The sequence below is a fragment of the Protopterus annectens genome, chromosome 2.part0, assembly GCF_019279795.1.
Source record: "Protopterus annectens isolate FY-2018-M chromosome 2.part0, PAN1.0, whole genome shotgun sequence".
Classification (NCBI taxonomy): domain Eukaryota; kingdom Metazoa; phylum Chordata; order Ceratodontiformes; family Protopteridae; genus Protopterus; species Protopterus annectens.
Genome location: NC_056728.1, coordinates 476,074,186 through 476,085,720, shown reverse-complemented (window position 1 = coordinate 476,085,720; position 11,535 = coordinate 476,074,186). Strand labels below are relative to the sequence as shown.

At 38.8% G+C, this 11,535-nt stretch overlaps 1 protein-coding gene across 1 annotated transcript in view; it reads right to left on the bottom strand.

The window, feature by feature from the left end:
• SNX32 (sorting nexin 32) overlaps positions 1–11,535 on the bottom strand; it is a 463,165-nt gene that overhangs the window by 44,542 nt on the left and 407,088 nt on the right. The window lies entirely within an intron of this gene.

Below are 11,535 nucleotides of genomic sequence, written 5' to 3'. Positions count from 1 at the left end.
TTTAGTTGGTGATGATGGTAATCGCCAATGAGTTTTATCGAGGTTTTTGTATTTCAAACAATCTCATTGGTGATTATTTAGCATGTATTTATATATATGTATGGATCTATGTCAGGAAGTCGAGTTAAGACTGTGTTGATGTTTAAATGATTAAGACCAGAAAATCTAAGACACATCAAAAACACATAGTATCAAAAAATGGCAATAGGTGGTAGTGTGATACTGGCAAATAGCTGGGATTGGGATTTTGTCCCTTCTAAGGTGTAGTATGATTTCAGTGTTGATGTATATAATTAGCAAGGAGTGTGGTGGGTATAAGGGCTTGCCAAAAATATGTTTTTAATGTTGTGTGTATTCGGTGTTGTGGTCCGTCGGGATTTTGTGGATTCAAATATCCACTCTTACATCAACATAACAGAAAGTCGACCTTCTGATATAGATCCACACACATAAATATACTAATTCCATGACTGCACAACTGTAGTTTTGCAGCAGAGCTGGCACTGTGCAAAATCATACCACGAGCTAGCACTTCAGGGAGTTTGTCTCTTAAATATCTACATTTAGACAGATGTAGCTCTTCCAAACTACAGTGAAACAAGTCAGTAGAAATTCCATAAACCTAAACATGAAAATGCAGTTTCTGCATTTGAAGAAACAAAAGTAGTACGTAAAATATATAACTACAATACAGACTGTAAAAATATGAAAATATTTTTCCTGAAAATAAACAAAGAAAGGTGGCTCAGCTAAAAAGACAGTGACGTCTGATGGACAAGGACAACTTTTGGTATACCAGTTACCCAGATAATGAGAATGAATGTATTAAAGGAATTGATCAACGTACATCTAAGTCTTTTGAGCTCACTGAGAAAATTACAGCATTCTGGGGCAAATATAAGCTAACATAAAAGCCATGAATCAACAAAGAAAAGCCAAAGAGAGCATGATAACAGCAGTAACATGATGAGAGCAGTAACATGATGAGAGCAGTAATATGATGAGAGCAGTAACATGATGACAGCGGAAACATGATGAGAGCAGTAACATGATGACAGCGGTAACATGATGAGAGCAGTAATATGATGACAGCAGAAACATGATGAGAGCAGTAACATGATGACAGCAGTAACATGATGAAAGTAGTAACATGATAAGAGCAGTAACATGATGAGAGCAGTAACATGATGACAGTAGTAACATGATGACAGCAGTAACATGATGACAGTAGTAACATGATGAGAGCAGTAACATGATGACAGCAGTAACATGATGAGAGCAGTAACATGATGAGAGCAATTACATGATGAGAGCACTAACATGATGACAGCAGTAACATGATGAGAGCAGTGACATGATGAGAGCAGTGACATGATGAGAGAAGTAACATGATGAGAGCAGTTACATGATGAGAGCAGTAACATGATGAGAGTGGTAACATGATGAGAGCAGTAACATGATGACAGCAGTAACATGATGAGAGCAGTAACATGATGACAGCATTAATCCACCACAAGTAAAGGGAGATAGACAGGGGTAGAACTGTTTGGTGGGATTTACAAAAAAATGAGACTGTCTCCTTACAGTGCAATAATGACAGTAATTTGGTTGTTAACATGTCATCTGTTGTTGTATTTATTTCTGAGCTTTCTGTTCTTAACAAAAGGTTACAATCTTGTCCTGTTAAGAGGATTTCCATTTTGGATACTGTATTTATTGTGTGTATGTTCGCAAGCAAATTGAATGAGTGTGCAATAAAATATCTGTGTTTGTCAGTGAACCATTTGCTGTGGTGTGTTTCTTTCAGGCTGTTTTCCATATAGCATTAGTTTAATGTCTGAGGTTTGGTAGTACATGAGTGAAGTGTCTCTTAGTTTCTCCCTTCACCTTACTCTGCTCCACACCACTTACCTATACTCTTCTGATGAACCTTGTCTGAGTCATCCTTTCATTAACCTTTCTCCATCTCATTCTATTTGGTGGCCTTATGTTGCCCCATCTTCTCCAATCCTCCTTTACCCTTTCTGATCTGACTATACAGTGCCCTATCATGTCTTTCTCCCGTATATTCCCACAAAGCTTTCCCATCCTGCAATTCCCACTTCTGCCATCTCAAAGCCCCCAGAGTGAAACAGATCCCCCACATCTTGAGCACTTCAAACGTCACAAAATTCTCTCCCCAAATCTTCTTGTCCAGCAAGTGCTGCTCCCTTCATATCCTGTTTTTTTGGATCTCCATCTAACCACTGCACAAATAATGGCTTGTGAGCTCGAGGGATCAGGCAAGGAGGATGGATGTGACCAACCAACTCTGGCTCACCCATCCTGGGGAGAGGGAGGTGGTAGTGACTTGTTGCCTAGGCAAAATCTACTGTGTAGCAAATATATTGTCCACATCAGATGGTCGGACAATGCTCATGCTTCCAGCGGTAGAAGATTGCATCCATCCCCTGTGAGGCCGCAACTGCAAAACTTGCAGTGCCACTATAGGAAACTGGTAGGACATGGTTCACCTGACTGATGTCCGGTGCCACTACAACAGATTGATACAACATGGTTCATCTGACTGATTTGCAGTGCCACTACAGGAGATTGGTAGGGCATGGTTTACCTGACTGATTTGCAGCGTCACTCTAGGAGATTGGTAGGGTGTGTTTCACCTGACTGATGTCCGGTGCCACTATAGGAGATCGGTAGGGTGTGGTTCAACTGACTGACTGGACTTGCCACCCCCTACCTCCTGACTTTCAGCTCCAATAAGGGACTGGGCTGACATGCTTGCATGCAGGGAGTGAATGGGCTATTTGGCTCTCACCCTACTCCATCTGTGAGAATGCAGATGACCCGCCCCAGCAGTGAACAAATGGGTTATAAGACTCTTGCCCTGCCCAGAGTTAGGGGCTTGGAGCACCTAAGGAGTACAGGGACTAATTAGCCCTCTGAAGGCCCAGTACCTAGTTCCCATGAGGAGGAATGAATAAGGCAGTTGGGACTACATATGGGAAACATTGGGACAGTCAGGGGGGGACTGGGAGGATAAAAAAATATGTGGACAGCAGGCAATTATCAATTTACCTTAAATGTCCTTATTAAAGAAGAAAAAAAAAAGCAAACCGTATCCAACATCTCATTCTAATGAGGAAATGTCAAATTTCTTTCAGAAGGCAAACAATTCACATTTAATTCTGTTCAGTATCCAGATAAATGTGGGAAGAACGGTCTTTCTAACATCACAGTTAAAAAATGCAAGAGACTGAAAAACCTAATATGCCTCAACTTGCCAAATATTCTATACAAACTGTAAATCATGTCCAGTAGACTGCTGTGTAAGGCACCACAACATCAACTGCAAGCCAACAGCTGTAAATCAATGAAGTAAACAATAAACCAGACTGAATACCATCCAGATCTTAATATGTACTAGAGCAAGAAGTTGAAGAAAAAAAATCTTTAATAGGTCTAAGATAATACACCATAAATCTATTTTACATGTTAAGTAAATGTCTGAGAGGAAGTCTGTAAACTGCAGATCTAATTCATTTTGAAGTCAACTTATCTGTAAGATTCTACAATATGAGCCGCACACAAAGTATTGTAAATAGCTGTAAAGCAAAACAGCAAACTAAACTGTAACCTACTAACAAGTGGCAACTCAACTGACAATAATTTTAGCTTACAAAGAAAATTAAAGTCAAACAAATGTATGTCCTTTAAAGAAGACGTTGTAGGTCATCCCAAAATTTATCTGCTCTATTACACTTGATTAACTCAAGGGAAAACAAAATTTGTGTTCATTTACTGAGACAAATATAATTTTCTTTTATGCGGTCTGTGCTGTCTTCTTCCCTGTGGATTATCAAACAAATCCCAGCAGTGCATGTCATTTGATACAGTAACGAATGCACTGATTAATGGGAAAAATTACAAGTCCAGTGTTTAATACACTGTATTTTTTTCTTTGTTGAATTTTATCTAACAGCAGGAGACATACTATCCATTGCAAATGACACTGTATAGTTCTGTGCAGGTTGAAACAAATGTGTGATGATATGTCACAATGTACCTAATGTTTTGGGGATTTTTTTCCCTCTGTCCCATACACAAATTAGATTATATAGTTGCACTGTGAGAAATAAAGTCTAATTGTGGAAATTCCTGTGCCAGGAGATGCTTTATTTTCCATATACAAGCAACTATATGGATTCACACTGTGTAACAGCAATATCTGGTCTGTCATCCTGTTCCTATGCAGTGCGTGCTGTTAATACATTTGGCCCTTTGTTGAATTTCCAATATCAACAGGAGCAGTCTTTACTACTGATGAACAATAATGTATACTCCCACTGTAGTAATAACATATCTGATGATCTGCAAGAAATTTTTAGTATTTTTGGACATTTCTTTGTTTATTAAAATTCTTATAACAGGAACCCTTTTCTTTCCCACTCACAAATAACTTTATAAACTCAGACTGTATGGAATAACAGTGTATAACCTGCCACACTATTCTTATGTAGGGTAGCACTAGCTGGATATTTTCTTTGTGGGATTTCCAATAGCAACACATGCTTTCTGCCCAACTAACAAATAACATTAAATGTATTCACGCTGTTGATAACAACATGTGATATATAACAGTGTACTAGTTCTATTATGATTTCTTTGTGGCATTTCCTACAGCAATAAAATTCAGTCTCATTTAATAAAAAATATCATAAGCGCTTTCAAGGACAAGCCCTTCATCAGATGAACACACATTTAAAATCCACAGTAGTATTTATATAGATTTGAAATAAAAACAGCCAATCAAAATGCAGTACTTTACCCTCCGTTTTTAAGGTGAACACTGCTGTGGTGGTGCTGCGGTAGCATTGTCGCCTCACAGTTAGATGTTGCCCGTTCGATTCTCAGTTAGAGCATCTTCTGTGTGGCGACATGCGTGAATGGGCATTCCTTCATTGAAGGTTGTGCATTAGGCCCGGCAAGCCAGCACGTAAAAATCTACTGCCAATCATTAGCAGACCGGAGTTCCGCTGTGGCGACCCCTAACCGGGAAAAGCCGAAAGACACAAACAAACCCTCCGTTTTTTAAGAGCTGGTTTCAAAGGTATAACCCCATTTATGCTTGGTTAAATTCAGTTTGGTTTACAACACCCACCCCCCCAATATTCATATTTATCTTTTGCACAACCATAAATGAAAACATATGTTCAGGATTCTGCTCAATGTGCTGGTACTAGCCAAAGTTGTTTTATACATCCTAATACAAAGAAAAGATATGTATTTGAATTGTACGCTGACTGTTGTACTAGTAATATTGTCTATTTAGCTCAATGTAAGACGTGTTTAAGTTTTTATATAGGCAAGACTAACTGTAGGTTAAAGGACAGAATATTGAAACATTTGTCATCTATACGCTTGAATTTCATGAGATTAGATGGATTATTGAGCTGGGGACAGATCGACCACCAGGCATAAATGGGGTTATACCTTTAAAACCAGCTCTTAAAAACCAGAGAGTAAAGTATTGAATTTTGATTGGCTGTTTTAATTTCACATCCGTATAAATACTACTGTGGATTTTAAATGTGTGTTCATTTGATGAAGGGCTTGTCCCAAAAGCAATTATGATATATTTTATTAAATGAGACTGAATTTTATTAGGCCTGTTGGTTTCTGCTCTATTTTTTTCTCTGTTGGTTCTCTTACTTTGCGTAGGAGCAGTTACCTTAAGTGGAAGATATTTATACTATTTTCCTACAACAATATGAGCCTACTCTTTTATTCACAAATAAATACATAAACTATTATGCAGAGTAGTGCCATTACAAACTTTTCCTTATACAATTTCCTGCATCTGCAGAACCCACTCTTCCAATCACAAATAATTATTTAAATTCCCCCAGAAACAGTAGCGTCTGTCTGCTATAGTGTTCTCAGGCAGTTTAGTGTTCTTACCATATTTTGTCTGTGGAAGTCCCTGTATTAATTGAAGCCCTTTTATCCAGCCACAAATAACTATATAAATTCTATCAGTAATAACAGAGTCTGGTGTCGGGTTTTGATAGTAACACATCCGAAGTTTGGATCCTTGCTGGAGGTGCTACCTGAATTGGTTCCCCCTCCACATTAACAGTCGTCAATGTCTGGATAAGCTCTGTGGACGTGCCGGTCATTGGCATGAAATGGCTTCCATGAGGGACGTCGCTGCAGTCGACGTATTCTCCAAGTGTGCCTCAACCCCTAGAATGGCAGTTGGCAGTGCATCTGGAAGCGGAGCGGCAGGCGAAGAAGGCCTAGGAACCTTGGCCTTCTTGAGCGAGGGTTCAGGTGCGGTCTCCGATGTAGGATCCATACTAAGGGCTAACCACTTAAGGTGCTGGTTCTCCAGGTAGAGGTTTAATGCAGCTAGACAGCTGCGCAAGGTCTTGGGCACAAACGATTGACAAACAGAGCAGGAGGAGTGATCATGTTACCGGCCTAGGCAAAAAACACACCTGTCATGGGTGTCTTTATGGGGTATCTGTCGCCCGCATTTGCACTTTCCCTTTTTCCCTGAGGTCAGCTAAAGGCTACAACAACCAAGCATTAGCAAGAACAATCATCGAAGATAATAAAATTAGAAACCCAATGGGTTACTTATCTAAGGATGCGACATCTGTGGAGAAGTCATCGTATGATGCGAATGTCGTCTGCGGCTGAAAAGTTCTGAGGATTGTGCGTGCAGACGTCACATTTATGGTTTATGGCCCTACATGTGACTTCCCACACACACTGCAACAGCCAAGCTGAAGCTTTTGTATAGGAGCCGACGTACGAGTCACCTGAGGGCATGAAATCCCACACCTAGAATACTGCAACATAGGAATAGAAGGACATCTATATAAATTCTCTCAGTAATAGCAGAGCAGAGTCTGTCTGTCATAATACTCATTGTAGTACTGGCAGGATTTTTTTCCCTTTTTGGAATGTCCTCTATCAATAGAAACAACATTTTTGGTTTACAGTCACAAATAACTACCTAAATTGTTTTAGTAACAGTAATCTGCATCAGTCACAGTGTTTTCAGGCAGCATAAAGCTATTAGAATTTTTTTCTTTGTATAATTTCTTATGTCAACAGGTGCCTTCTGGGTCAGCAACGAATGACAATATATATATATTGCATTGTGGATAAAGAAAACACATGATCTACCACAGTTTTCATAGTACTGTTAAGATTTTTTTTTGTGTCACTTCCTATATGACTAGAAGCTCTCTGTTTCCCTCAGAAATGAAGAAATTGAGCTCTTTCGGTAAGAGCAATGATCTTATGTCAGTCACAGTGTTCTCAGGAAGTATAGTAATATGAGGATAATTCTTTGTTAAAGTTATTATGTCTTACTATGTCAGCTGAAGCCCTCAGCCAGAATATCAAAATCACTATTCCAAACACAAATGATCAAGCCCCCTTCCCCACTATCTCACACATGCATAGAATGAGAAGGTGAACTTTACAGCTGAAGTACAAAAAGAATGCAACTTTCCTTGCGCCCAAAATGTAGTCTGTATACTCCCCAGCTGCTGCACACGCTCAGATGGTCAGGTACCCATTTCTACTACACCGCACAGGTACTTAACGTATGGGGACTTCATCCAATTGCAGAAGAAATATTACCTTCAACAATTAAAATGCAACCTCTCCCTGCAGCTGTAGTATGTAGTCTGCTTTTTTACTGCTTTAATAAAAAAGGGCCATCATTGATGTGGACCATATTCTATAATTGTACTAGTCAAAGTCTGATCTACCCTTATCCTAGCAGCTAGATGAATGTATCACAGCTGACATAAGTTAAATTAGTCCCCACTGTAAAAACGCACCTAACCATTTTCAAAGCTGATCCCAGAGTAAGTGAGAATCATAAAGGTATATCCTGGCATCATTTGGATCTAATGTTTAGGAAGAACAGTAATGGACTGTAAAAGGGCTGGGCATAACCTGTTATTATGTGGTAGAAAGAGAAGAAGGGCCTGAGGAGTATCATGATTTCTTACTTTCAGGCTTATTATTATTAATTTATTTTGTTAATGCTATGGTAATTATTTCATTAGAACATAAACTGTACAAATGAAATAATTATATCTCAAGTGTTCTCACGGTATGATTTTTTTTAAATTTAAAAATGCGACTTTTTCCAAGTTTATATATGTGCAAAAAGCAAGTTCTCTCACTACATACAGTTCTGCCCTTGTCTGCAGATACAGACATAGCTCATCATCTACAGCTGTGGGAAATGGTGTACCTGAGAATCTCATTCAGTAGCTGGGCTGCAGAGTTCTGTACAAGCTACAGGTTCAGGATTTTATAACCCTATCTACAGGACATTATTAAAGTAGTAGAAACAGCTGCAGAACCCTCCCGGGAAAATTATATAGTATACCAGATCTAATCCTAGTATACTGAAAAGTGTTTTTCCAGAGGAAGCTTGTCTTTGAGCAGACTAATGTGACACTACTTACACTCAAGCTTTTGACAAGTCTTCCAAAGTTCACGAAGCTTAAAGCCATATCATAGCTCATATGAGGACAGGTGAGACAGCTGTATGCGGCTTGAGGCCAAAATGTCAAATGAAGTCCTAGTTACAGCACTGCACCAACTCATCCTGACCAGAGGCACTACAGCCATGGAGCAACTAGTCAAGCAAAACAAGGTGCAATATCTCTGGAGTAATTACACCAGACTTCCTGCACTACACAAGATCCATCTCTGAGGCTCATCCCAAAGGTGTTCAAGCATGAACTGGATGATATAGTGATCACATCATGTGATGGTCTCCACCACCAGATCAGACGTCAAGACACCAAGCTGGAAATCCAAGTCCAAAGAATGGCCCAGTCTATGGATAGTAGAGGCAACCACCTGTGCTAACCATAATCCTTTCACAATACAAGGGATTTTTTTTTTTTTTTTTTTACAAAGGCCACCGACACCTCATCAGCTGATGGTAAAGTCCCACAGAATATACTGACTGTGGTGAATAAATACCACAGAGACAAGGAAGTCAGAACTTCTGAAAGAACATTTTCACCATCCTGGATAGATGGTAAGTGGGGCAGAACCCATTGTTTGCTACTGTACCAAAAGAAATTAAGAAGTTGGTACTTCCACCTTTAATCTTACCCAACTCTGATAAACAATCACAACCTCACTTTTGACCTGACCCAGGTGGGGACTCTGTATTACAAAATACCCTTAACACTAAGGGATATGTCATGTCACTGTGAAGAATCAGACTTCATACTTTATTCCAGTGACACAAAGATGTCCGAATATATTGCAGTTACATTGGGATATAAGCACCACTTACATATGACTGCCTTCCAATACCTTGGGTTAGCTGGTACAAAAACCAAAGCTGCTGTACCTGAGCTGTAGCATCTTGGTCTTACCTTTCCAGGTACAGGACCTTAACATATTTGCTTATTGTCTCCTGCTGTCAAGCAGTATTAATTTAATGCAAAATCACTGCTTTTCTGCTAGAAAGCTGTAGTAGGGCATGTGTAACAGCGTCCATTAAGTGTCTGGAAGCTAACCTTCACTGAACCCTCAGCTTTAAGCATACAGATGTTTCTGGACCAACAGCTGGATTTGTTCTAAAGAATAATTCTTAAACCATAAAACACATCTCTTAAGATGCAGTCGGGGACATTGCTCCCTGATGTCCAGAACAGAGGACAGCATGGGACCTCCCTACTTCTCTTTGTATATTGGGCCAGTTTGGTCACACTTAACGTCCCTATACCATATAGTGACACGTTTTTCTTTGGATGACTTCTTGGGAAAACTGTCACCTCATTGCACTCAAATCTCAGAAACAGTCATCTCTGAATTATGAGCCACTTCTGTGCTTTATTTTGCATACAGATTTCAGTCTTATTTTCCCTTCCAACTTTCAGGTCTGTCCTTATCACCAAGCTGAGCAAAATAACATTCAATTATTCAGAGGCGTTTTTGTCTGATGGCAAAATGTGCTATAAATGGACATTTAGACTGACAATAGCATTTTAAATATAACCTCCTGTTTGTGTGTATAAATTGTGTACTCATCCTGGCTTTATAAAGATTACATACAAAGACGAGTTATATCATAAAGCTGTCATCTTACAATGTGCCGTGAAATGCAAAGATTTTAGCTTTATAAAGCCAAAACCTTTTTAAGAGTTGGATGTGGCCAACAACCAACTCTGTCTCACCCATCCTGCAATGGAGGTAGTACAAAATTACTGCCTTGGCAGCATCATTTGAATAGCAAATATATTGCCAATAACAGAAAGTCTAGCATATACCACTGTTCTAAAACTGGCCGAGTGGGCATGAAGGAATTGAACCATCTGTCTGTAAGCATTCACATTGCTAAAGCTGGATGTATATTGCTTTTATATCCAATTGTCTTTATTTTTATTATTTTCTTTTTCTGTTCCTGCTGCCTTTTGTCTATTCCTTCCCACATATCTTTATGAGCTTTTTTGTGTCTCAAGCCTTGAAAACCGCAGTATTGTCTTATTTTACTAAGTGGATAAGTACTTGCAATGTTGCAATGCACAAAGTTGTGTAATCTGTTTTCATGGCTTTGTGATTGTTTCCACTTTTCCCCTCTATGGTAGATTTGTTTAGAAACAAACGGAACAATCAGTGTGTATTTTATAACATTTAAATTTACTCAAACCAAGCAACATCAAAGTAGTGTTCGGTATTAACTCATGGGAGATGAAAAGTGATACTGAATTAGTTTAATGCCTTTTAAACCGATGATCTGAAAAAGCATTAAATGTACTTTACAAAAATAGTAGTATTCACCGTTGTGTACAATAGGAATGGCAAATGCAGCTTAGGGGATCCTCTGGCCAGTACTGCACTACTGAATCCTACTTTCTAGGGGTGCAGTAGGACCAGTAGACTACACAATGCACACTTATAGTTGGAGCGTACACAAGACTGCACATACTGAAGTGGAGGCATTCAGCCTCCCAGGCACATTACATGCATGTATACAAGAAAGCATCTATACACAGGCTGAGATGCAGTACACATTGTCTGAAATACCAGAACAGAATAGTCTAACCTGCAACACAGTTCTCTGTAAGGAATGATAGAATGTTCCACAGTATTCAGTTATGTAGTATGGTGGCTTCAGATGTAGGCTGTTATTGTCTTTCTACTGCAGCAATATTTGGAATTCTTCTATGAGAACGTTATAATAAATCTGCTATGGCACTTGCCTACAGTAGAATCACAGCATGGAAATTCAGACTAGTTTATACAGGCTTATCTAAAGAAGGACAATATTTGTATTATAAATTTGGTGTAATGACAATTGCTTTCCCGTATACTGGCTCTTTTTTCAGAATTAAAAGGTCTATAATTTCAAGAGCAAAGTCTGCTTTCTAAAATATGAAGTTAAAAATAAACTATTTTTAGCAAACAAAATTGAAAAAATTTTGTTTTAGATTTGAAAATCTCATTTGATTTAAAATTTGATTATAAAATAATTTTGAA